We start from the raw sequence: 27,617 nt of genomic DNA, 5'->3' as shown, positions 1-27,617 counted from the left end.
TGACAGGCCCCTTAACAATCCCTCCCATTGGGCCATTGCTTCCATTATGTTTATTGGGAGGCCCTAGAGGAACCAGGGTGGGTACCCTATCCCCAAAATCACATGCCCCAGCACAAAGCATTTGGGAATTCCTACTCTCTTCAAAAACACCAAGACTACTTACGGCATGAGCCTGACCCCCTCCAAAACTGTGGCCATCAAGTTTAGATTCAATTCTAATTAACCTGTCCAACATCCGATCAAGACCAGATTGAATATATTTAAATAAATCTTCCTTTAGGGAACCAATGAGCTAATTAATATGTGAAATAACCGAGTCCGAGTCCACATTAGTCAAATCAGGGCGTGCCAATTCCGCCGTTGTCCCTTGAGTAGTGCCTCCCTTGCACATTGGTAGCATCTTTGTGGCGGTGTTGCCAGTTTTCGAGCTTTTTTTCCTCACTTTTTTTCCAAAGGCTACAGTCCCACTGCTTAAAGAGACAAAGCTCTCCTTTTCCTTCGCTTGAACTGTTGGACAAGATGAGGGAACACTGTCACTGTTGACAACTATGTCCACACATAGGGGTTGATTAGGATTGCGGTTTTCCCATATCCTCTGGGCCGGCGGAAGCCACTGCCGGCCCGGAGGAAGCGGGAAAACCGCTGCGGAGCCTCAAAAGACCCACCGCCATATTAGGATGCCGGTGAGTCTTGAATTCTGTCCGCAGCTTTTCCGCCGCGGTCGCCTTCCGACCGCGGCGGAAAATCAGACACCGCCAGCCATATTAGGATGGTGTAAGATGTATGCTTTTCCGCGGCGGCTTTTCCGCCGTGGAAAAGCATACGGACCTTCACTTCGGGGGCCCATTGCGGGCCCCCTGGGTGAAGGGGGGGGGGTGGGGGATGCACATGGGGGGTACCTATGGTACCCCTCTGCATTTGTGTGAACAAAGCAGCAGGCACTGCGCGGTGCCTGCCGCTTTGTGCACGCAAATGCGATGCATGCATCTTTAACATTGCGGCGGGTGCAGCTTGAAGCTGCACCCGCCGCAATGTTAAAGATGGAGGATGTGACCGCCACCCTGGCGGTCACATCCTAATCTGCACGGAGGGAACGCCGCAGCCCATGCGGACGTTCCCTCCTACTCTGGGGTCGCGGACGGACTCAAGTTCGTCCGCGATCCTAATCGACCCCTATGACTGGAGATAGGATTTAAATCTAGAACCTCCTCTGGAGGAATGGTAATCACTTCATAAGATCCCCCCAAACGCAGCTGAGCCTTCACATCCTGAATCTCGTTAGAGATAGCCGCCCCTACAGCAGTAGTCAGGTAAGAAATAATTGAGGCACAATTGCGTGAAATTTTAGCCTTAGAGATGTTAGAGTCTGTGGAGCAAAGGTCTTTACGCTTACCCATATTGAGGCCTCGATGAAAGAGGGTAGGCCTGGTCCTGTCTCAGTCGGTCACTGACGGGCGCGGATGGGCCCGCCCTTAACCCGGGCTTTGCCCGGGCAGCGCCCGGGAATGCCCGCGCACGTCCCGCGCTGTAGGAGGGCCATGCTGTTTTTGTGGGCCTCTGGCGCCTTCTACTGACGCCCTCCATTCACGCCGCTCAATGCCTGCTGGAAGATGTAGTCACCAGCTTCCCGTGGCAGAGCGGCATGTAGGCATGTGGGCATTGCGGTCAGCTGTTCCCCTCATGGCGGAGTGTCCAGGAGTGTCCAGAAGAGCAGTGGATGTGGCGGTAGCAGCCGTTCCTGTCACGGCGAAGGTAGGTGGTTGTTTGCGGCGTCCCACGCTGTGGGAGGGCCGCTCTGTTTTTGTGGGCCTCTGGCGCTTTCTACTGGTGCCGTCCATTCACACCGCTCAATGCCTGCCGGGAGATGAAGTCACCAGCTTCCCGTGACAGAGGGGCGTGTAGGCATGTAGGCGTTGCGGTCAGCCATTCCCCTCAAGGCGGAGAGAGTACCCAGAAGTTTCCAGAGGAGCAGTGGCAGTGGCGGGAGCTGCTGTTCCCCTCACGGCAAAGGTAGGTGCTTGTTTGCGGTGCTGCGGGTGGGCTGCGCTGTTTTTGTGGGCCTCTGGCGCCTTCTACTGATGCTTTCCGTTGGCACCGCTCAATGCCTGCTCGGAGATGTAGTCACCACCTTCCCATGGCAGAGCGGCGTGTAGGTGTGTGGGCATTGCGGTCAGCCGTTCCCCTCACGGCGGAGAGAGTGTCCAGGAGTGTCCAGAAGAGCAGTGGCAGTGGTGGTAGCATCCGTTCCCCTCATGGCAAAGGTAGGTGCTTGTTTGCGGGGTTAGGATCAGCTAACCACTGCCAAAATTGCTGCTAACTCTACCGTCACAGCGATACAAATCTTGGTGCTAGCGTGAAAAAAGTGACAGCCGGCCAATTTGTGGCAAAAAAGTTCACGTTAGTTCACGTTAGTTCGCTCAATGTCACTTTTCAGCTTCTTGAGGCAAAAGGAGCTTACAGATGCACCTCTAAGGAAAAGAAAAAACAATACCAGAGTGCAGAACGGAGCAGCCAGGGCCATGTTCAGCACAGCTCAACAACCTCCCTAAACCCCCCAACAACCAGAATGACCAGCCAGAGTACGAGGGGAAGAGATAAAACAAAATCAAGGCCTCATTTATGAAAAGTGGCGCATCGCTGGGGGAAAAAACGATCAGCTCTTTTTATTGCACCATCCTTGCGACACCATGGCGACTGATGCCTGGAAGCATGGACAGTCCTCAGGCCTACATCTGAGACACAGAGTGGGAGGTGCCGGAGTTGTGGAGTTACTGTGGCTGACGGTTGAGTCAGGCTGCATCAGGCCTGAGTCTGTGTGCTGTGGCAGTAAACAGTGACCCATCAGCGATCGCCGTACCCTGGTGGCGAATTCTGGCAGCTCACATTAGAGAAACATTGCTTACCTGTGTGAGAAGACAGTCTTGGGCCCCTTGGAGCTGTGATTGGTAGAGGTGCTCATGCGCACAGACATGGGGAGGACTGTTGCATAACACAAACAACCACTACACCAGGGTGCACAGAGGAGATTGCAGATGGTGGGCCACGCCTCTCTGGATCACAGGCCGGGGGAGGTGGTGCCGTCTGGACGTTGTGGAGGGTGAGGCCCCTGAGCTGCGCCAAACTTGTGTGGCAGGAGTGCCGCAACTTTGTGCCTAAGTGGGCACTGGTGCATCACCTGCATTGAGAGGATTCCCTGCAGACTTGGTGTCAACTGCTGTACCCAGGCTTGTGAAATCCAGTGTCAATGTACAGGTGAGGAGGAGGTGGGATTGGGATTGGAGGAGGCCTGGATTGTGTCAGGTCCAGGCCTAGGACCTGTGGGTGGCAAACAACGTACCCTGAGCAATCCCTGTGGTGCAGCGGACCCACATCACAGAGGACACAGCACAAGACTGGTGGGGGACTCCACTAACTGGATCAAGTCGCTGATATCGGCCATTGGTGTCAGCAGATGCCAAGAGCATGGGGTTGGTAGGGGTCCAGGCCATTGGGCACGCAGCTTCATCTGCCATTACCCGCTGGGGGACTCAGGAACACAGAATCTGGTCACCACTTTTAGATCAGAACAGGCGACCGCGTGGTGCTGCCTTTCCTTGCCCCCAGTTAGTGTGCTTTTGGGAGTACATGGAATTACCTTTGGAGCTGCCCGAACAAAGGTTCCTGGCTAGCTTACACCTGACTGGAGAAGAGGGGCCAGCTGGCCACACCAAACTGCACCACATGTCATACCTAGTGCCTGACATCTGGCACAACGATGGGCCACCTGCACACGTGGCTGGCATCGACATCTGGCTGCTGCTCTGTGTCGGGTGGACCGAGCAGCTTCGGGATGCTGACCACTGGGGCTGGTGACAGCGGACACCCTGGACTCCAAACTATACTTTGTACTCGTGGTTGTGAATAAAATAGGTACTTCCCTCAAACAAATGCTCACTTCCCTTGAGAGCTGCATCAACAAAATCAGTCGCCTTCACCCTGGAGCCCGCAGATTATCGCAAGCTGACTGACAAGGTGCATGACATGGAGCAAGAACTGGCCAAAGTTCACCCTATTACCCAGAACACACCGTTGGAGGTACAGCAGCTAATGACACATGTGAAGTCACTAGAAAGAAGAGAGGAGGTTGCGGAGGGCTGCTCCCGGTAGAACACCGTGCGGGTGGTGGGTCTGCCTAAAGGAGCAGAAGGAGCTGATGCAGTGACATTTACTGAGACATGGTTACGTGACCTTCTGCCAGCAGATGTAATCTCCCCATTCTTTCTTGTGGAGTGGGCCCATCCAGTGCCAGCAAGCCATCTACAGCCGGGAACAGGTCCTAGACCCTTTGTCTTCTGCCGCCTACAGGGATCATGATGCTGTCATAAGGGCGGTAAGCAAGCTGGGGGTGGTGAAAGTGGATAATGACACAGTACTTTTCTTCCCTGACTTTGCCATGGGGGTGCAGAGGGGGTCGTTTCTAGTGGTTAAGCGATGCCTCTGAAAGTTGGGCATCTAATACTCTATCCTCTTCCCTGAAAGGCTGCGAGTGGTCTCAGATGGTAACATGCAATTCTTTGGCATCACTAAACAGGTCTGGACCTGGGTGGAATCTGTTGGTCGCCAGGTGCTGCGGACAGTGAGTAAATGGTCTGTGCAACAAGCTATCATTCGCTGAGCCAGTGATAGTGGGAGGTGTAGGAGGAGCAGGCGTCCCATCACAAATACAAGCCAACCGCAATCTGGAGCAGGTTATACAAGAGAGGCGGAAGTCACTGCATGTGGCAGCGATGATGTGCGATTGCACTAAGACAGGATCCCCACACTACCCCTGAACAATCCCCCTGTGACGAAGGCTCCATAGTGACGTGACCATCCGGTGCACAGTCCACGTGACACCCGGATTTGACACCTCAGACTGCAGATTACCTAAGTTAAGGTTGACTGGCTGTGCATCTTAATATAAATATTTAAAAGAGGTGCCCTCTATAGGAAGGAGGAGTAAGGGATAGAGATGGTATTACCTTGCAGAGAAACAACTGAAACAGAAAAATCTTTTCTTTTTCATAAAACCCTCACCCACCCGGGTTTCCCCTTGGTGGCATGCTTCATTGTAGGGTCCATCCCTGCCCTCTAGGGACAGGGGCGTGCTACGACCTACAAATGCGTGGGGGCACTAACTTTGGAAAATTGAGGGGTGTCCTTATACACCTAACCGCTTATGGTGAATCAGCAGGGGGTTGTTGTTTTTTTTGCAGAAGTAGAAAGTTAAGTAAAAAATACCAGTTTAGTGGATCCAAAAAAACAATTTTATTTCTTACCCCCAAAAAGGTATGCTAAAATCTTGGGACACTTGGAAACACTCTAGGCTTAATTACGTAATGTTTCCCTTGGTGGTCAACTAGTTTCATGTATATCGCTAAGGCATTTCATCAGGACCTAGAAAGGAGAAAATGATGTTCCCACTCCAAGTGTTATTATAAACACAATACAAACAAAAAAAACAAAATAAACATAAACATACAGCACCTAATTGGTCTGTGTTAAATCAAAAAATACCTGCAAGGATATAAAGAAAAATGAGGGATTAAAAACATACATGACTCTAAGGTCCATCTGGTATTCCTTAGGTTGTAATAATAGTGTTGTGGTCGTGGTGGGGAAATATATTTTTCAAACTATGCCACAGGAGTGTGGTAAATGAGACACACAAGACAGAACAAACATTAAACATATATCAAACATATATATATATATATATATATATATATATATATATATATATATATATATATATATATATATATATATATATATATATATATATATATATATATATATTCCCCAGATGGTTCCGCTCTCCTCTCGCTTTGGCGCTGCTGGCAAGTGCGTTGCTTCACGCGGTAGAACCAAACCGCAATATATTCGATCTCTGTTTGACCCCAGGGCCTCCCGGGTCCAAACCAAAAGAAGCCGCAACTCCAGTCAATGCATTTTTAAGAAACTGATAGATTTATTGCTCAAATCTGTACAGCATATTTCACAGTGACAAACCAACGCGTTTCGTGAGCTCCCTACTCACTTGATCACGGTTGTTACAAACACTGTTTGCTGAGAATAATTTAAAATGGGAGTCCCTCCTCCCATCGGTCACATGATTCCAACCATATGTTTTTTTGACACTATGGCCTTCTGGGACTTGTGGTTTTCACATTGCCAAATGTTATTTCATGTTATTGTCACAGAAAAACAGATTGTGCACCTCTTTAACCCCTATTGGTTGACATTTTTTAAATCATAAATTCCATTTCATAATATTTACAATAAGAATTTCTTATGTGCCGGAAAAAACACAGTCATTATTCTAGGCAATTGAGATTAGAATCGACTTTTCAAAAATCTAAAAGCCCTCTAGTGGGCTGACTCTGTCATGCGGTACCTTAAAAAAGTTTTTTATGGGTCTTGAAATTCCATTAAGGTTACTTATGCCTTACAAATGGAAAGATGGTTAGTGTTTGCAGCACTCAATAATTTTCAACATGTAATTTTTCATAATAATCAAACAATAGGTTATTTTTTTACCGGTCTAAGTACATTCGACCTGCTTGGAGCCCTCTAGTGGGCTGACATTTACCAGGGTGTTGGATACTGACTCACAATTTGAAATTTAGCCCAGAATTTGGCTTTCACGTATACTATGCCGTGGTTTCGTGGAGGGAAAAGTTAATTATGGAGCACATCAGAGGAGGCTTTCATTGTTATCAAATATGTACATAAAGTTCTTCGGACTGGTTCAGACCATAAGGGGTCATTGTTCGAAAGTTCAAGATGTGGCGTGATTCTTTTTGGCGTAGCAATTTTTCTCGGTGTCCGCCCCTTTCCGTTGGGGCCAATGTTTCCAATCCCAGAAATTTTAAAAGTCGCCAATTGCCATCATGATTTGTCTCCATGTGTCTGGCCACTGCATTACCTCTATCCTTGTTGGTTGTGGCCCTGGTATGTTCCAAGATGCGCTTCTTAAGCTCACAAATTGTGCTTCCTATATAGCGCAGCTTGCACGGACATTCAATTAGGTAGACTGTATACTGGGTTTTACAAGTAATTAGTTCTTTGATCTTCCAAGATTTTCCATTCGTCATTTCAATTTGTTTCGTTGGTTTGGCTATCTCACAAACTTTACAGTTGTAGCATTTGTTGAATCCAACTGTTTTGAGCCAAATTGTTTTTTTCCGGTTCATGAAGTGACTATGGATCAATTGGTCCTTCAGATTTTTTGTTCTGCGGTATGTAACCACTGGGTGATCCCCCATTTTCTGACCAATTGTTGGATCCAGTTTCAACAATTTCCAGTTTCTTCTGAGAATCTGGACAACTTCTTTTGCTTCTTTGCTATAATCCAGTATTAGTCTTATAGGTTCTTCCGTTTCTTTTTCTTTGATTTGTGGTTTCAAACAATCTGCCCTCGATTTCTCGTTAGCTCTTTCCCAACATTTTTTCGTCAGGTTTTTTCCATATTTTCTCTTGCGGAATCTCTCCATTGTAATAGCACTGTGCTTCTCCCATTCTGTTTTTTCGCTGCAGATGCGTTTAACACGGAGGAATTCACCGTATGGTATACTTGATATTAGGGCAGGTTGATGGAAGCTTGTAGCTTCCAATGTTGAGTTTGTGGCCGTTTTCTTCCTGTGTAAGGTAGTCTCCAGTTTATTGTTTTGGATATATACCTCTGTATCCAGGAAGGATATCGATTGCCTGCTTTTTGTGTAGGTGAATTTCAGACCTCTTGTACTATTGTTCAAAAGTTCAAAATATTCTTCGAATTCACTCTCACTTCCCCCCCACACTATAAATAAATCGTCAATAAATCTCTTCCATTGTACGATGTGTTGGGTGTGTTTGACATTTTGTTGGTTCCAGGCTATCTCCTCCTCCCACCAACCCATTGCTATGCAGGCATAGCTTGGGCTGAATGAGAATCCCATTGCCGCGCCATTGCGCTGACGATAGAGTTGTTCTCCAAAGAAGAAGATGTTATTTGAGAGTAATAATTTGATCATTTCGTACAACATATCATTATGTTCCTTATAATGTATGTTTCGTTTTTCCAGGAAGTATTTGCAAGCCATCAATCCCAAGTCATTGTCAATATTTGTGTATAGTCCGATAACATCCATGGATATTAGCCAATAGTTATCCTGCCAGACCAACTCAGATATTGTACACAAAAAGTCTGTAGTATCTTTCAAATATGATTTTAAATTTTCCACGTAAGGTCTTAAAAAGAAATCAATGAAATTCCCCATTGGTTCCATCAATGAACCGTTTGCAGACACTATCGGTCTCCCTGGTGGTTTCGTGGGGTTTTTGTGGATTTTAGGCAGAAAGTACATGGTTGCCATCCGTGGAAAGTCGACTGTTAGGTATTTCCTTTCTTCATAGTCGATTAGATTGCTGTTTTCCCATGTTAATAGTTTTTGATCTAACTCTCTCTTTAGATGATCTGTTGGGTTCTTCATTAGTTGTTCATAATACTCCGGGTTCGATAGTTGATTCAGTGCTTCCTCCGTGTATAAGTCTTTATCCCAAATCACGACGTTTCCCCCCTTGTCTGCCATTTTTATTTCCACATGTTTGTCATTGATGAGGGTTGTCAGTGCTACTCGTTCTTGTGGAGTTAGGTTGTCTTTGAATTGCATTTTAGGAATATTGTATAGTTCCTGTATGACCGTCTCCTGGAAGATGTCAATTTTGTTGCCCGGAGTAAGTTGCGGATAGAATTTGGACTTAGCCTTCATTTTGCTTATCCCGGCTCCTAATTGTGGTATCGCTGTGGTCAAAATTATTTCATTTTCCTCTTCTGCATTCAGGTTAAGAAGGGTTAGATACCCATCCGCGTCTTTCACAGTTAGGTCTGAGAATGGTTTCATGGGAATTCTGCTGATTTGAGGTTTATTTTGTCTCTCTAAAAAATGTTTGGCCAGTTTGATCTTTCGAATATATAGGTACAAATCTATCCTTGTTTGTGCTAAATCCATTTTTCTTGTGGGACAAAAGTTGATGCCCCTTTTAAGTAGAGTAGTTTCTGCTGGTGTCATTATCCTTTTGGATAAGTTGACTACTTGTAGTTCTTCCATCATTTGCCCCTCTTCTGTTTCATGCCCCTTGTTTCCGGGCCACTTTGTGGATTTTGTACACTTTCTCCTCTTGCCTCTTCTGGTTTTTTTTGATATTGTTGTTGTTGTTGGTTTTTTTGTCTGGGTTGCCAAAATCTACCGCGGCCTCTTCCTCTTCCTTGTATTTGTCTGGGCGCCCCTTGCTCCTGTTCCCACTGCCGCTGTTGGAGTACGAGGCGCATATCCCCTAAAAAACGCTTCTGTTCTTCATCCAAGTTTAGGTCTTCATCTATCAATTCATTTGATGTGATTGAGGATAGGCTGGAGGATGAAATGGTTTTAGTTTGTAATGGTTTTTTATAAAGGTCATATTTTCGGGCAAACGTAAAGATTCTGCCTTCTGCGTAATCATTGGCATCTCGTACAAATTTATTATGTTTTCTCAATCTTACAGTTTCCTCATGTTTCTCTATTTGTTGTTCTAAATCTTCTTTGAATTTGGTCATTTCTTGATTTAATTTTAATGCTTCCAATTCTTTTTCCACTTCCTTCAGTTGTTCCTTTATTTTCTCCAAGGCAATTTCAATATGCCTGACCAGTATCTTTATTAGGCCCAATGATGAAAACATAATAAATTTGTACGAGATGCCAATGATTACGCAGAAGGCAGAATCTTTACGTTTGCCCGAAAATATGACCTTTATAAAAAACCATTACAAACTAAAACCATTTCATCCTCCAGCCTATCCTCAATCACATCAAATGAATTGATAGATGAAGACCTAAACTTGGATGAAGAACAGAAGCGTTTTTTAGGGGATATGCGCCTCGTACTCCAACAGCGGCAGTGGGAACAGGAGCAAGGGGCGCCCAGACAAATACAAGGAAGAGGAAGAGGCCGCGGAAGATTTTGGCAACCCAGACAAAAAAACCAACAACAACAACAATATCAAAAAAAACCAGAAGAGGCAAGAGGAGAAAGTGTACAAAATCCACAAAGTGGCCCGGAAACAAGGGGCATGAAACAGAAGAGGGGCAAATGATGGAAGAACTACAAGTAGTCAACTTATCCAAAAGGATAATGACACCAGCAGAAACTACTCTACTTAAAAGGGGCATCAACTTTTGTCCCACAAGAAAAATGGATTTAGCACAAACAAGGATAGATTTGTACCTATATATTCGAAAGATCAAACTGGCCAAACATTTTTTAGAGAGACAAAATAAACCTCAAATCAGCAGAATTCCCATGAAACCATTCTCAGACCTAACTGTGAAAGACGCGGATGGGTATCTAACCCTTCTTAACCTGAATGCAGAAGAGGAAAATGAAATAATTTTGACCACAGCGATACCACAATTAGGAGCCGGGATAAGCAAAATGAAGGCTAAGTCCAAATTCTATCCGCAACTTACTCCGGGCAACAAAATTGACATCTTCCAGGAGACGGTCATACAGGAACTATACAATATTCCTAAAATGCAATTCAAAGACAACCTAACTCCACAAGAACGAGTAGCACTGACAACCCTCATCAATGACAAACATGTGGAAATAAAAATGGCAGACAAGGGGGGAAACGTCGTGATTTGGGATAAAGACTTATACACGGAGGAAGCACTGAATCAACTATCGAACCCGGAGTATTATGAACAACTAATGAAGAACCCAACAGATCATCTAAAGAGAGAGTTAGATCAAAAACTATTAACATGGGAAAACAGCAATCTAATCGACTATGAAGAAAGGAAATACCTAACAGTCGACTTTCCACGGATGGCAACCATGTACTTTCTGCCTAAAATCCACAAAAACCCCACGAAACCACCAGGGAGACCGATAGTGTCTGCAAACGGTTCATTGATGGAACCAATGGGGAATTTCATTGATTTCTTTTTAAGACCTTACGTGGAAAATTTAAAATCATATTTGAAAGATACTACAGACTTTTTGTGTACAATATCTGAGTTGGTCTGGCAGGATAACTATTGGCTAATATCCATGGATGTTATCGGACTATACACAAATATTGACAATGACTTGGGATTGATGGCTTGCAAATACTTCCTGGAAAAACGAAACATACATTATAAGGAACATAATGATATGTTGTACGAAATGATCAAATTATTACTCTCAAATAACATCTTCTTCTTTGGAGAACAACTCTATCGTCAGCGCAATGGCGCGGCAATGGGATTCTCATTCAGCCCAAGCTATGCCTGCATAGCAATGGGTTGGTGGGAGGAGGAGATAGCCTGGAACCAACAAAATGTCAAACACACCCAACACATCGTACAATGGAAGAGATTTATTGACGATTTATTTATAGTGTGGGGGGGAAGTGAGAGTGAATTCGAAGAATATTTTGAACTTTTGAACAATAGTACAAGAGGTCTGAAATTCACCTACACAAAAAGCAGGCAATCGATATCCTTCCTGGATACAGAGGTATATATCCAAAACAATAAACTGGAGACTACCTTACACAGGAAGAAAACGGCCACAAACTCAACATTGGAAGCTACAAGCTTCCATCAACCTGCCCTAATATCAAGTATACCATACGGTGAATTCCTCCGTGTTAAACGCATCTGCAGCGAAAAAACAGAATGGGAGAAGCACAGTGCTATTACAATGGAGAGATTCCGCAAGAGAAAATATGGAAAAAACCTGACGAAAAAATGTTGGGAAAGAGCTAACGAGAAATCGAGGGCAGATTGTTTGAAACCACAAATCAAAGAAAAAGAAACGGAAGAACCTATAAGACTAATACTGGATTATAGCAAAGAAGCAAAAGAAGTTGTCCAGATTCTCAGAAGAAACTGGAAATTGTTGAAACTGGATCCAACAATTGGTCAGAAAATGGGGGATCACCCAGTGGTTACATACCGCAGAACAAAAAATCTGAAGGACCAATTGATCCATAGTCACTTCATGAACCGGAAAAAAACAATTTGGCTCAAAACAGTTGGATTCAACAAATGCTACAACTGTAAAGTTTGTGAGATAGCCAAACCAACGAAACAAATTGAAATGACGAATGGAAAAACTTGGAAGATCAAAGAACTAATTACTTGTAAAACCCAGTATACAGTCTACCTAATTGAATGTCCGTGCAAGCTGCGCTATATAGGAAGCACAATTTGTGAGCTTAAGAAGCGCATCTTGGAACATACCAGGGCCACAACCAACAAGGATAGAGGTAATGCAGTGGCCAGACACATGGAGACAAATCATGATGGCAATTGGCGACTTTTAAAATTTCTGGGATTGGAAACATTGGCCCCAACGGAAAGGGGCGGACACCGAGAAAAATTGCTACGCCAAAAAGAATCACGCCACATCTTGAACTTTCGAACAATGACCCCTTATGGTCTGAACCAGTCCGAAGAACTTTATGTACATATTTGATAACAATGAAAGCCTCCTCTGATGTGCTCCATAATTAACTTTTCCCTCCACGAAACCACGGCATAGTATACGTGAAAGCCAAATTCTGGGCTAAATTTCAAATTGTGAGTCAGTATCCAACACCCTGGTAAATGTCAGCCCACTAGAGGGCTCCAAGCAGGTCGAATGTACTTAGACCGGTAAAAAAATAACCTATTGTTTGATTATTATGAAAAATTACATGTTGAAAATTATTGAGTGCTGCAAACACTAACCATCTTTCCATTTGTAAGGCATAAGTAACCTTAATGGAATTTCAAGACCCATAAAAAACTTTTTTAAGGTACCGCATGACAGAGTCAGCCCACTAGAGGGCTTTTAGATTTTTGAAAAGTCGATTCTAATCTCAATTGCCTAGAATAATGACTGTGTTTTTTCCGGCACATAAGAAATTCTTATTGTAAATATTATGAAATGGAATTTATGATTTAAAAAATGTCAACCAATAGGGGTTAAAGAGGTGCACAATCTGTTTTTCTGTGACAATAACATGAAATAACATTTGGCAATGTGAAAACCACAAGTCCCAGAAGGCCATAGTGTCAAAAAAACATATGGTTGGAATCATGTGACCGATGGGAGGAGGGACTCCCATTTTAAATTATTCTCAGCAAACAGTGTTTGTAACAACCGTGATCAAGTGAGTAGGGAGCTCACGAAACGCGTTGGTTTGTCACTGTGAAATATGCTGTACAGATTTGAGCAATAAATCTATCAGTTTCTTAAAAATGCATTGACTGGAGTTGCGGCTTCTTTTGGTTTGGACCCGGGAGGCCCTGGGGTCAAACAGAGATCGAATATATTGCGGTTTGGTTCTACCGCGTGAAGCAACGCACTTGCCAGCAGCGCCAAAGCGAGAGGAGAGCGGAACCATCTGGGGATTATTTCAAATTCCTCTTGGGGTGCTCATCGCATCGAAATTCAGAGCCAAAAGGAAGCAGACTCGAGAGGCGCCTGTGGAGGACGGGAACCCACGCTGCCCGGAGAACACATCCGAGGTAAGAAGGGATCCCCCTCTCTCCTTCTCGATACAATCGGAAAAATAAACGTGCAGTCTGAATTCTTCCTAACGGCAGACAATTTGACAATTTGAAAGCATTCTAGCGATTACGCAACGGCAAGTCAAAACAAAGGGCATTTGTTTCTGTTGTGCTAAAACTTTTGGAAAGAGCGCTTGACACACAGTGGAACACGCGCATTCTTCCAATAACATTTGTATCCAACGTGGAACCAGAACTAGCCTAATTGTTTTTGAAATAGCCGACAGTCTTTAAAAGAAACAGAACGAAAATAATAAACACAGCAATTGAACAAAAACAGCAATTCACAGTATTAAAGAAATGGAGAAAAGAGAGGCTAAAAGAAAGGAACTTGTCACCAATATGTTCAACAAGGGGAACATGGAGAAGGCTCAAGCCAAACAGAGTGATACACCGAAGGATGACGTAAAAGGGAAAATCAGAGCCTGGGAAAAATTAACCAGAAAAGAAATCAATAAATCTTGGGAGGTCATTGCATTACGCAAATATCTGGAAGCAGAAAGGGTCCCAAGAGGCCTAAGAATAATGTTGATGCCTAGCCAGCAGGATGTAACTAACGAGCTGTTACAGGAATGGGGGGCATACATCCTAAATTCATCATTGGGCCTAATAAAGATACTGGTCAGGCATATTGAAATTGCCTTGGAGAAAATAAAGGAACAACTGAAGGAAGTGGAAAAAGAATTGGAAGCATTAAAATCAAATCAAGAAATGACCAAATTCAAAGAAGGTTTAGAACAACAAATAGAGAAACATGAGGAAACTGTAAGATTGAGAAAACATAATAAATTTGTACGAGATGCCAATGATTACGCAGAAGGCAGAATCTTTACGTTTGCCCGAAAATATGACCTTTATAAAAAACCATTACAAACTAAAACCATTTCATCCTCCAGCCTATCCTCAATCACATCAAATGAATTGATAGATGAAGACCTAAACTTGGATGAAGAACAGAAGCGTTTTTTAGGGGATATGCGCCTCGTACTCCAACAGCGGCAGTGGGAACAGGAGCAAGGGGCGCCCAGACAAATACAAGGAAGAGGAAGAGGCCGCGGAAGATTTTGGCAACCCAGACAAAAAAACCAACAACAACAACAATATCAAAAAAAACCAGAAGAGGCAAGAGGAGAAAGTGTACAAAATCCACAAAGTGGCCCGGAAACAAGGGGCATGAAACAGAAGAGGGGCAAATGATGGAAGAACTACAAGTAGTCAACTTATCCAAAAGGATAATGACACCAGCAGAAACTACTCTACTTAAAAGGGGCATCAACTTTTGTCCCACAAGAAAAATGGATTTAGCACAAACAAGGATAGATTTGTACCTATATATTCGAAAGATCAAACTGGCCAAACATTTTCTAGAGAGACAAAATAAACCTCAAATCAGCAGAATTCCCATGAAACCATTCTCAGACCTAACTGTGAAAGACGCGGATGGGTATCTAACCCTTCTTAACCTGAATGCAGAAGAGGAAAATGAAATAATTTTGACCACAGCGATACCACAATTAGGAGCCGGGATAAGCAAAATGAAGGCTAAGTCCAAATTCTATCCGCAACTTACTCCGGGCAACAAAATTGACATCTTCCAGGAGACGGTCATACAGGAACTATACAATATTCCTAAAATGCAATTCAAAGACAACCTAACTCCACAAGAACGAGTAGCACTGACAACCCTCATCAATGACAAACATGTGGAAATAAAAATGGCAGACAAGGGGGGAAACGTCGTGATTTGGGATAAAGACTTATACACGGAGGAAGCACTGAATCAACTATCGAACCCGGAGTATTATGAACAACTAATGAAGAACCCAACAGATCATCTAAAGAGAGAGTTAGATCAAAAACTATTAACATGGGAAAACAGCAATCTAATCGACTATGAAGAAAGGAAATACCTAACAGTCGACTTTCCACGGATGGCAACCATGTACTTTCTGCCTAAAATCCACAAAAACCCCACGAAACCACCAGGGAGACCGATAGTGTCTGCAAACGGTTCATTGATGGAACCAATGGGGAATTTCATTGATTTCTTTTTAAGACCTTACGTGGAAAATTTAAAATCATATTTGAAAGATACTACAGACTTTTTGTGTACAATATCTGAGTTGGTCTGGCAGGATAACTATTGGCTAATATCCATGGATGTTATCGGACTATACACAAATATTGACAATGACTTGGGATTGATGGCTTGCAAATACTTCCTGGAAAAACGAAACATACATTATAAGGAACATAATGATATGTTGTACGAAATGATCAAATTATTACTCTCAAATAACATCTTCTTCTTTGGAGAACAACTCTATCGTCAGCGCAATGGCGCGGCAATGGGATTCTCATTCAGCCCAAGCTATGCCTGCATAGCAATGGGTTGGTGGGAGGAGGAGATAGCCTGGAACCAACAAAATGTCAAACACACCCAACACATCGTACAATGGAAGAGATTTATTGACGATTTATTTATAGTGTGGGGGGGAAGTGAGAGTGAATTCGAAGAATATTTTGAACTTTTGAACAATAGTACAAGAGGTCTGAAATTCACCTACACAAAAAGCAGGCAATCGATATCCTTCCTGGATACAGAGGTATATATCCAAAACAATAAACTGGAGACTACCTTACACAGGAAGAAAACGGCCACAAACTCAACATTGGAAGCTACAAGCTTCCATCAACCTGCCCTAATATCAAGTATACCATACGGTGAATTCCTCCGTGTTAAACGCATCTGCAGCGAAAAAACTGAATGGGAGAAGCACAGTGCTATTACAATGGAGAGATTCCGCAAGAGAAAATATGGAAAAAACCTGACGAAAAAATGTTGGGAAAGAGCTAACGAGAAATCGAGGGCAGATTGTTTGAAACCACAAATCAAAGAAAAAGAAACGGAAGAACCTATAAGACTAATACTGGATTATAGCAAAGAAGCAAAAGAAGTTGTCCAGATTCTCAGAAGAAACTGGAAATTGTTGAAACTGGATCCAACAATTGGTCAGAAAATGGGGGATCACCCAGTGGTTACATACCGCAGAACAAAAAATCTGAAGGACCAATTGATCCATAGTCACTTCATGAACCGGAAAAAAACAATTTGGCTCAAAACAGTTGGATTCAACAAATGCTACAACTGTAAAGTTTGTGAGATAGCCAAACCAACGAAACAAATTGAAATGACGAATGGAAAAACTTGGAAGATCAAAGAACTAATTACTTGTAAAACCCAGTATACAGTCTACCTAATTGAATGTCCGTGCAAGCTGCGCTATATAGGAAGCACAATTTGTGAGCTTAAGAAGCGCATCTTGGAACATACCAGGGCCACAACCAACAAGGATAGAGGTAATGCAGTGGCCAGACACATGGAGACAAATCATGATGGCAATTGGCGACTTTTAAAATTTCTGGGATTGGAAACATTGGCCCCAACGGAAAGGGGCGGACACCGAGAAAAATTGCTACGCCAAAAAGAATCACGCCACATCTTGAACTTTCGAACAATGACCCCTTATGGTCTGAACCAGTCCGAAGAACTTTATGTACATATTTGATAACAATGAAAGCCTCCTCTGATGTGCTCCATAATTAACTTTTCCCTCCACGAAACCACGGCATAGTATACGTGAAAGCCAAATTCTGGGCTAAATTTCAAATTGTGAGTCAGTATCCAACACCCTGGTAAATGTCAGCCCACTAGAGGGCTCCAAGCAGGTCGAATGTACTTAGACCGGTAAAAAAATAACCTATTGTTTGATTATTATGAAAAATTACATGTTGAAAATTATTGAGTGCTGCAAACACTAACCATCTTTCCATTTGTAAGGCATAAGTAACCTTAATGGAATTTCAAGACCCATAAAAAACTTTTTTAAGGTACCGCATGACAGAGTCAGCCCACTAGAGGGCTTTTAGATTTTTGAAAAGTCGATTCTAATCTCAATTGCCTAGAATAATGACTGTGTTTTTTCCGGCACATAAGAAATTCTTATTGTAAATATTATGAAATGGAATTTATGATTTAAAAAATGTCAACCAATAGGGGTTAAAGAGGTGCACAATCTGTTTTTCTGTGACAATAACATGAAATAACATTTGGCAATGTGAAAACCACAAGTCCCAGAAGGCCATAGTGTCAAAAAAACATATGGTTGGAATCATGTGACCGATGGGAGGAGGGACTCCCATTTTAAATTATTCTCAGCAAACAGTGTTTGTAACAACCGTGATCAAGTGAGTAGGGAGCTCACGAAACGCGTTGGTTTGTCACTGTGAAATATGCTGTACAGATTTGAGCAATAAATCTATCAGTTTCTTAAAAATGCATTGACTGGAGTTGCGGCTTCTTTTGGTTTGGACCCGGGAGGCCCTGGGGTCAAAAAGAGATCGAATATATATATATATATATATATATATATATATATATATATATATATATATTGTCACCAGGATATTGATGTGTTGAAGATAATTACATACTTAAAATACGACCATCACTGGGCCTCATGAGTCCATCGAGGAGTTTAAAGGAGGGACGCCTGTAGTCAAACCCCACAAATGTGGTAGAAAAGTATAGAAATGTGTGAAAAAACGAGATCGGGTCAATCCGATAGCCATCGTTGTCCTGAGATGGGCAGGATGCCCCTACTTACTTCATCAAGGATTCTCCCTCACAGTGGACCGGTCCGTACTTCCCCGATGTTACTGGAGCAACGGGGAGGGAAATATTTAAACACATGGGTGGTGCGGCGTGCTCCTTGATTGATTAAGGAAAAGACTAGACCGCACACCTCATTTCAAAAGTAATCGCTCTGGCTACTTCCAACTAGTTAGAAGAAATACTTCATTTCGATTGGTTTTGCTTCTGATAGACAAAATATCACTAAAAAAATACAAATACAAAAATGCAAATAGGGATAACTAAGGATTATTGGCAAGGTTCTGACCAGGAAAAAAACTTGTATTTTGTGTTAATCAAAGATAAGTGTTGTCTTAATGGTGGTTGTGTGACATATTTAAAAACTTTATAGAGACGCATGGTATGATAAAAAGCTATGGGGATGGAGGCACATCCCCGGTCCTGGCGGTGGCGGAAAATGTCCTTTTCTGCACTCCATCGGTGGTCCTCCAGTCCGACATATTGCGATGGGCAAACATAGTGCATTTTCCGTCTGCTGCAGAGTTGCATGAACCGCCAGAAATTCCCATCCGCAGCGGCGGCAGAGGGAGCCAATAGATAAACACCGCTGTGCAGAATGACGTCACATCCGCCATACAAATCACAATGCCACAAACAGCCCATCACACTGTAGCGGAGAATCCAGCCACCCGGAGATGGCGGAAGCACTACTTCAGAGAGCGAAACTTGACTCCTGGTCCCCTCCACGCGGTCCTAACCGCTATGAATCCAGCTCTTCAAGCCTTTCCGCTGCTGTACCTTATCCACTACCAGCAAATAAGAAACTGCTGCGGACAATGCCGCAGGTACGCAAAAACACAACTCCCATACAACCACAACACACAACTCCTGTGCTGACATACGTCCTTGTCCACATCAGACACTCCGGTGGGGACAGGAACATATCCGCGGTGTACTCACACATGTCCTACCTGTTAGAAAGCCACACCTCCGCATCCGGATCACCCATCAACCGCGGAATCACTTCAATCTCCGAGGAAAGTCACTGCAGCGGTATAGACGCAGAAACACCTGCGCACAATGTAGTAGGCAGGGGCGCGCCAGGCATGGGCAGTCCGCCCAGATTCACTGGGCTCCACCCTCACCCTTCCTATAGTACGCATCAAACACATGCTTTGTGCCCCTCCTGTGCCCTCCCTACAAAATTAATCAACCAGGTGTAGCCAGACTTCGCACTGTTGTAATTTGGCAGTGGCTAGATTAAGCATTAGCAGAAGACATGCTGTATTCAGCTACTATTGTAACATCGTGTAGACTCCATTTTGTATTTGTGGCAGCCATCTTGTCTGTCACATGTTGCCATGTGCTCACCACGTGCTTTGTCCTACCTCCTTGTTAACTGCGCCTGAAGTCTGCCCAGTAACAGACTATATTTAGCATCCCCCACTTTTAGCATGCCCAGACATGCCCGGCAAGGTCTGCAGCCGTTACCATTTAGTTCCAGATAGGAATGTGTTTACTAGTTTCTGAAAACTGTTAATTCCGCCCACTCATCGATTGTGCCTTCCAATATGTCCTTATATGTACATAAAACTTGCTCTTGTGTTTTGTACCGCCTTCTTTTGAGCCCCTCTATGTGTATAAAAGGGTCCGTGTGCTCTTAGTTCGGTGGGCTACTTCATACAATGCTGAAGGGTGTTGTTTAGACCGTAGTACCCCCCTCATGAGGTGTAATAAATATTGTTTTTCTATTTCCAGTTTCTGTGCCAACTTCTTCCTATGGTTTGAGGACTTTGTGCAGAAAAGGGCGAACCCCTTGCACTGGTAGGCCTTGCTGAGGTTTACCACTACAAATTGGCACCCGACCCGTGGGGCTCATCGGCGACTCGGATGCCTGAAGGAGTGGTCGTGACGAAGGATTGGAAACTCGCTGCGGACGCGATCGCATGCCAGAGGAGACCCGAGTCTTGGCATCCAAGGCATTTTTTCCTTTCTTTCCGATCTGACCATCCAGGTGGTACCGGTCCTCGACTGAGATCTCTTCTGTTGGTTCGCCGTGCAGTGGCCGTTTGGTCGAATTTAGAACTTGGCAGTTGGAATCTGGATGCCCTGTGATTGGTAAGAACCGTTGTACGGTACTTGCTGTGTGTTTTGGAAGCCTAGGATTGGCAAGGCAGTTTTAGGATACGCTTGCTGTGGCAGTTTGGTTTGGAAGACTAGTCATGATGTGTATGTGTAAGTGAAATATATGCGTTGCAATACATATAGGCAGGTAATGAGGAGCTTTTTCTCAATATTGTGATTTTGATTTGAACGGCACATCGTATTAAAGATACCTTAAGTGCTACTTTGATTATAATACTGCATATTTTGCATTATTTTTGGCATGCCTGCTCTTAGCGCACTTCGTAGGATGTGCTGCTTTTGTGGAAATAACCGGTTAAGACTTGAGGAATCGCAACCGGCTCCCCCAGAAGGGACGCCTAATAGGGATATGTACATTAAATATGGTCTTTCTTCTATAACGTACAGCACATTATGGAACAAATACACTCGTAAGGATCCTGAGTTACGTTGGCCAATGTATGAGCCATTTGATTTGCAAAAGATTGAGTATGTGGAACAGTGTATGTTCGAGCGGAGATCCAGACAAGATATGTTTGAATGTGTGCGAATGTGGGTGAAAAAAGTACGTGAGCGTGAGAAACGTAAGCAATCGCTGATTGAGAAAGAGCAACGGAAGAATGTGTATGAGAGCGCAAGAATTGAAAAAGAAAGTAGCGAAGGAATTGGAAGAGAGACAGGAGAAGGAATGCAGATTACAGATATCTGGCCAATATGCTGTTCGGCAGCCTCTTTATCCTGTCCTGAATAAACCACAAGATGATTTTTTATTATTAGATCGTCCTCCGCCTCCGTATGCCATTCCGTCTGCTCCATCTGGCGAAGATGAGGATTCTGATTCGGATCAAGCTAAACGAGGCACTCGCTCCATGCTGTTGGTCGATCGTGCGGCCGAACTCAGGAAGACCGCTCGTCAAGCACTTCGTGATACTGTCACTGTGTCTAGCATCTTAGATAATTTACAGGGGTGGCAGGAAAGGGAGCAATTATATTTTACTGAGCATTTTGCTAAAGAAGTTATTGAGATGTTTCGGAAAGCTTCGGGTATTTTAGAACCTGATGATGTAGCAGTCAATTGTAAGCAAATGCGTGATGGGTTTTTTACTCTCCCCCAGGTTGCTGATACGATACAGCGGTTGTTTAAACTATGAACTGAGGCGCTTCGTCTGCGAGAGGAGAAACGGACAGCAGATGCAGCTGCACGGACGGGTTTGGTCGGCGGGAAGCAATCATCTATCTTCGGAACAGATAAGACTAGTATAGTGCATGCAAAACCTATGCGAGAGGTCGCGCCTTTATATGTCCCTCCTAAAGGAGCGGGTACAAGTGATGATAAGAGTTCTGTTGATGCTAACGGTTACTTTATTTATAATTGTGTATATACTCCCTGGGATAGGGCAGATGTAATGGCACTTAAAGCTGCATTGCCTGACCCACGGAAAAATCCAGCCGCTTTCTATGAGGAAGTTGAGGGAGCCATAAATTCTTGTACCATGACATTAGCTGATATAGATATATTTTTCGGGCTAAAATTACCGCCTGATATGTGGAGGTCTGTGCGGAAAGTTGATGATCCTGCAGCTTATGGGGCATTATGGACGGAGATAGAGATGAAGACAAGGATAGAGAACCAGCGAAAAAGCCATGGCAGTTGATTTTAGATCGCCCTGTTGCAATACTAACTGAGTTAAAAACGATTATTCCCCCTAAAAAGATTGATTGGACTATTTTAGCATCGTGTAAGCAAAAGGCAGATGAATCGGTTTCAGATTTCTTTACGCATTTTGAGGAAGCTTTTCATGATTTTAGTGGTCAGTCGCTAACGGACGATACGGGCCGGCAATTGTTTGTAGATAAATATGTTATTAATCTATTACCAGGAGTGGCTAGCCATTTAAAAGCTAGTGATAGCTCTTGGAATACCTCTTCTCCGGCATCTCTCTTGACGATGGATCAATATTATGAGCGTCAGGAATTAGAAGCAAAGGGTAGTGAGGATAAGAAGTCTAAGGAACTAAAAACAAAGGTTATGTTATCTCAGGTTTATGGTTTGCCTTTTAGAGGTAAAGATAGAGGCGGACGAGGATTTTATGGTTCTTATACTCGCTCGAATTTGGCTGTTGATCAATGTGCGTATTGTAGGAAATTTGGCCATTGGGCAGATGAGTGTCCATTGTTGCGCTCACAACGCTATGCCCGTGGTCGGGGACCAATGAGGAATCGCGCGGGATATTCAGAACCCAGAGGCAATACGAATGATCGCGCTAGGTTTGATTCTAATGCACAGTTGCCGAATGGGTTCAATACTTTCGACAGGCGTAACCAATACCAGATGTCTGATTATGTGCAGCCTGATTTACATGGTTCTGCTTCTGCATAGGATTGCGTAGGATGGGGTAAGGAATCAGTTGAAGTTCCAGTAGATCAGAGGAGTCCTTATGTTACAGTACATGTTTTGGGTTCTACTGATCAGTTTCTGGTTACTACAGGAGCTACCCGTAGCGCTCTGTCTAAACAATTGGTTCCGAGGGCTCCTCTGTCTGGCTTAATGGTCACATCGATAGGGTTCGATGGAAGACCTTCCCGTAGCCCATTGTCACAACCACTTGCATTTCATGTTGATAAATTTGCTGCTCCATGCCCGTTTTTGCTTTCCCCAAATACACCAGATAATATTGTGGGTCTTGATATGCTCAAGTATTTCAGAGCCACAATAAGATGTTCCCCTGAAGGAGTACGTGTGATTTAGAATTTTAACTACCCTGTAATGGAAAGAGCTTGTCTTTTTAAAGAGGATACTGCACTAGCTTCCCTACCTGAAACTGTGTGGGCTATTTCTGATACTGATGTGGGACAGATGGTTATTCCACCGGTGTATATTAATGTAAAGGAGGGAGCTGTATTGCCACGTTTGCCCCAATATAGAATTTCACAGGAGGGTGACGAAGCACTCACACTAATTGTACAAGATCTTATTGAAGTTGGGGTTGTTGAGGAGGTTCCATTTAATGTCTGTAACAGTCCGATTCTCCCAATTTTGAAAAAAGATACTGATACTAGAATTTATCGATTTATAATTGATTTACGAGAAGTAAATAAGATCGTAGTGCCACAATACCCTGTGGTTTCTGACATTACGACACTTCTCACTTTAATTCCCCCAACGGCAACTACGTTCTCTGTTATAGACTTGAAGAACGCCTTCTTTTCGATCCCTATTCATCCTGATAGCCGATATCTGTTCGGTTTCACTGTGAATAATCGATCGTATAGAATTTGTAGAGTTCCTCAAGGCTATACTGAGAGTCCTAGTATTTATAGCCAAGCATTGAAGAGACAACTTGATTCTTTTGTTTTGCCCGAAGGTGTGGCGCTCATACAATATGTTGATGATATCTTGTTGGCAGCCGATACCCCTGAACAATGTGAAAAATGCTCTTTGTCTTTGCTTTCCTTCCTTGCTTCACATCATCATAAAGTATCAAGAAAGAAATTGCAATATTGTAGACCAAAGGTAACCTACTTAGGTCACCTTTTGTCTAAGGAGGGACGTGCACTTACATCAGATCGCATTCAGGCAATTTTAGACACACCAGTACCTTCTACACAGAAAGAAGTTTGAGCATTTTTAGGTCTTACTTCCATTTGTAGGCAATGGATATTAGCATTTTTGTACATTGTTAAACCTTTGTTAGCACTTTTGACAAAAGATACTCCAATACCCCTTCCATGGACAGATGAATGTGAGACTGCTTTTCGACAGTTGCAACAAGCCCTTTGTTCAGCACCAGAGTTAGGTACTCCAGATGATATGAAGCCCTTTACATTATATGTACACGAGAGAGATGGATGTGCATTGTCAGTTTTAGTGCAGACACATGGCGATAAGCAACGTCCTCGTGTATATTTCTCAGCAGTACTTGATCCTGTTGCTCGAGTGTTGCCTGGATGTTTTCGCTTGGTTGCAGCAACAGCTGTGTCAATACGCCAGAATGAAGGAATAGTTTTATCACATACGCTGTTAGTGCTGGTACCCCATGCTGTTGAGGCCCTTTTGAATCAAACAAAGACGCAGCATTTAACTAGTGCTCGTCTGACAGGATATGAGCTGACGCTGTTAGCTCCTCATATTACTCTGAAGAGATGTGCAACACTAAACCCAGCCAAGTTGTTGCCATTTCCGGTGACTCAGCCTGAGGCGCAATAAACACATGATTGTATTTTTCTGACTGAGAAACAGACAAAGGGTTGTATTGATTTGCAAGATACGCCCCTTCCAGATGTAGATGGAGAACTGTGGGCTGATGGGTCTTGTTTGAAGTTGCCGGATGGTACAACTTCAGCTGCATATGCAATTACTACGCTTCACACGATAGTGGAGACAGCTCGCATACCACAGAAGTCAGCTCAAGCAGCGGAACTAATAGCTTTAAAACGAGCATGTGAGCTTAGTTCAGATTTGTGTGTGAACATTTATACAGATAGTAAGGAAAAAAGGGAGGACTCCTTCAAAATCATATGAGGGACGAGGAGTAATGCAAGAAAAGAAAGTACAAAAGTCCCTAGACAACCCAATAATTGGGAAAACTTAGCTACAAGATGATGCTAAGGGGATACAATTTAAAAATGTGCAGATGCACATGAAGAATACATTTAACAAGTTGTACACAGAGTTGACAACTCTGTGTACAACTTTTTAAATGTATTCTTCTTGTGCATCTGCACATTTCTAAATTGTTTTCTTTGGCACTAAGAAGTTGACAACTCTGTATATAACTTTTTCAAATGTATTCTTCATGTGCATTCGCACATTTTTAAATTGTTTTCATTGGAACTAAGACATTTTTATGAATGTATAACTGATCGAATAAATTGTACAATTTTCTACACATCATTCTAAAGTTTTTTTATGATTGTTTTATGATTCCATTTTCCTCTACTATTGTGATTTATTATACGTGTGGTGTAGGCATTGAAAGGGTAGTGATGTATCCCCTTAGCATCATCTTGTAGCTAAGTTTTCCCAATTATTGGGTTGTCTAGGGACTTTTGTACTTTCTTTTCTTGCATTTATACAGATAGCCACTATGCTTTTGGAGTGGCGCATGATTTTGGCCTGCTCTGGAAGGAAAGGGGTTTTCTGACATCACACGGGATGCAGATAATGCACGGAAAATTAGTGCATAATCTTTTGACTGCATTAACATATCCAAAGAAAATAGCTATAGTGAAATGTAGTGCGCAGAAGAAAGTGACTGATAATGTGGGACAACGAAATGCTTTTGCAGATCGAGTGGCACGTGAGACTGCGATGCAGCCTAACACTACTTCTATGTATGTCGTGAAGTCACAAGCTGAGCGGTGGCACGATGCTAGGCAAGAGGTATTAGAGATACGGAGGGCCGCTTCTGACACAGAACGGCAGCAATGGTCGAAAGATGGGGAGTTGGATGATGAAGGTTGTTGGTGAAACAAACAGATGGATAAATGGAAGTTGCTTATAGCTTTTGTACAACCTATGGTTCAGATGGCACATGGGCTAGCACATGTTGGAGCTTCAGCAATAGTGAAATTGCTTACGCAAGTTTGGGAGCATCCAAAAATTGCTAGCACAGCTAAGAGAGTAGTACAGTCCTGTATGATTTGCCTGCAATATAATCCTGGAAAAGGGACACAAACTCCAGCAGGAGGGTTTGCTACACCAACTGCGCCTTTTGAAGTTTTGCAAATGGATTATATTCAGCTTGAACGCTGCAATAATCTGAAGTATATCTTAGTGGTGGTATGTGCCTTCAGTAAATAGATTGAGGCGTACCCTACAAAGGATAATACTGCAATTACTACGGCAAAGGTGCTCTTGAAGGAATTTTTTCCTCGCTATGGTGTTTGTAGACTTTTGTGGAATGATAACGGACCTCATTTTATAGGGGATGTTATCAAGTATGTCCTGAAAGGATTAGGGATCAAGCAGAAGTTTCATGCAGTGTTCCACCCGCAATCAGCAGGATTGGTGGAAAGATACAATGCAACTCTGAAGCTGAAATTAGCCAAGATACAGGCCTCTACTTCTCTGACTTGGCCAGATGCGTTGCCACTGGCATTGTTGTCTATTAGATCAGTACCGCACTCTCGAACAGGTCTCACCCCTTACGAGATCCTGTTTGGCAGGCCCATGAACATCTGGGGAATTCCTAAACCGAGTTCTGTGTATGATGTACCTTGTGTCTTAATGAATGACTATTTGGCACAATTAACTGATAGCTTGGTTTCTATTCATCAACAGGTTCGAGAAGCACTTCCCAATAGATCTACAGGTGAAGGCCATAAACTCTGACCTGGCGACCATGTGATGGTCAAGGTCTTCGAGAGGTCGAGCAGTTTGGAGCCAAGGTGGCGTGGACCAGAGCAAGTGCTACTTGCCACGAGGACAGCAGTTCGAGTCACGAACCGGAAAAATTGGATTCACAGCACCCATTGTCGGCGAGTACTTTCCACCTTGGTGGAGCCTGCTGTGTTGACTGACCATCGAGAGGTTCTGACTGCGGAGAAAGGCCACGCTGTGATACCTGATGGATCTGAGGAGTTCTTCCCGGACCAGACAATCCCTGGAGCAACGAGATATAATTTGAGATCGAGAAAGAAGTCTGCAGTCCCTGTGAAAGTTGTCTGAGCATTCCCTGGGTCAGTGAAACGGAGAGCCGATGTGGCAAGGGGGGGGGATAAGGCCATGCATTAGTGTAGTGACACCCGTCTTGGCCCATGGTGAAGAAATCAGCGGCTACCCAGGGGTAAGAGCTTTGACAACTACTTTAGTTTCTGGAAGAGTTGATTAGGATTGTTGCTAAAAGGGAGAAGAAGAAGTTGATTTTTTGTGCTGTAGGGTTTATTGCTGCTTTGGTGATTATGGCAACAATCACCTGGTTTGTTGAGAAGATAACTCCTGCTCGTGAGGTTTTTGTTGCTACTACTCCCGTACCGGAGGACCATTTCTATTTTACACTTCCTTATCATGAACAGATGCACCGCCAATCTTATCTCAACAACACTTTTGTTCAGATGTTGCACCACACCCACAATGCTATGAACATCACCAACTGTTGGATATGTGGGATGATACCTGCGCATCAAAAGAAAGGAGGAACACCTTTTATACCTCTACCTTTCTTGCATAATGGCTCCTGCCGAGCCTGGTATACGCTATTGTTTTCATCTAGAACACGTACAGTGGGTGGACTTCTTTTCCGCCTCAATAAAGT

The sequence above is a fragment of the Lissotriton helveticus genome, chromosome 10 (genome assembly GCF_964261635.1).
Source record: "Lissotriton helveticus chromosome 10, aLisHel1.1, whole genome shotgun sequence".
Lineage (NCBI taxonomy): Eukaryota > Metazoa > Chordata > Amphibia > Caudata > Salamandridae > Lissotriton > Lissotriton helveticus.
Note: the sequence above shows the minus strand (reverse complement) of the source record.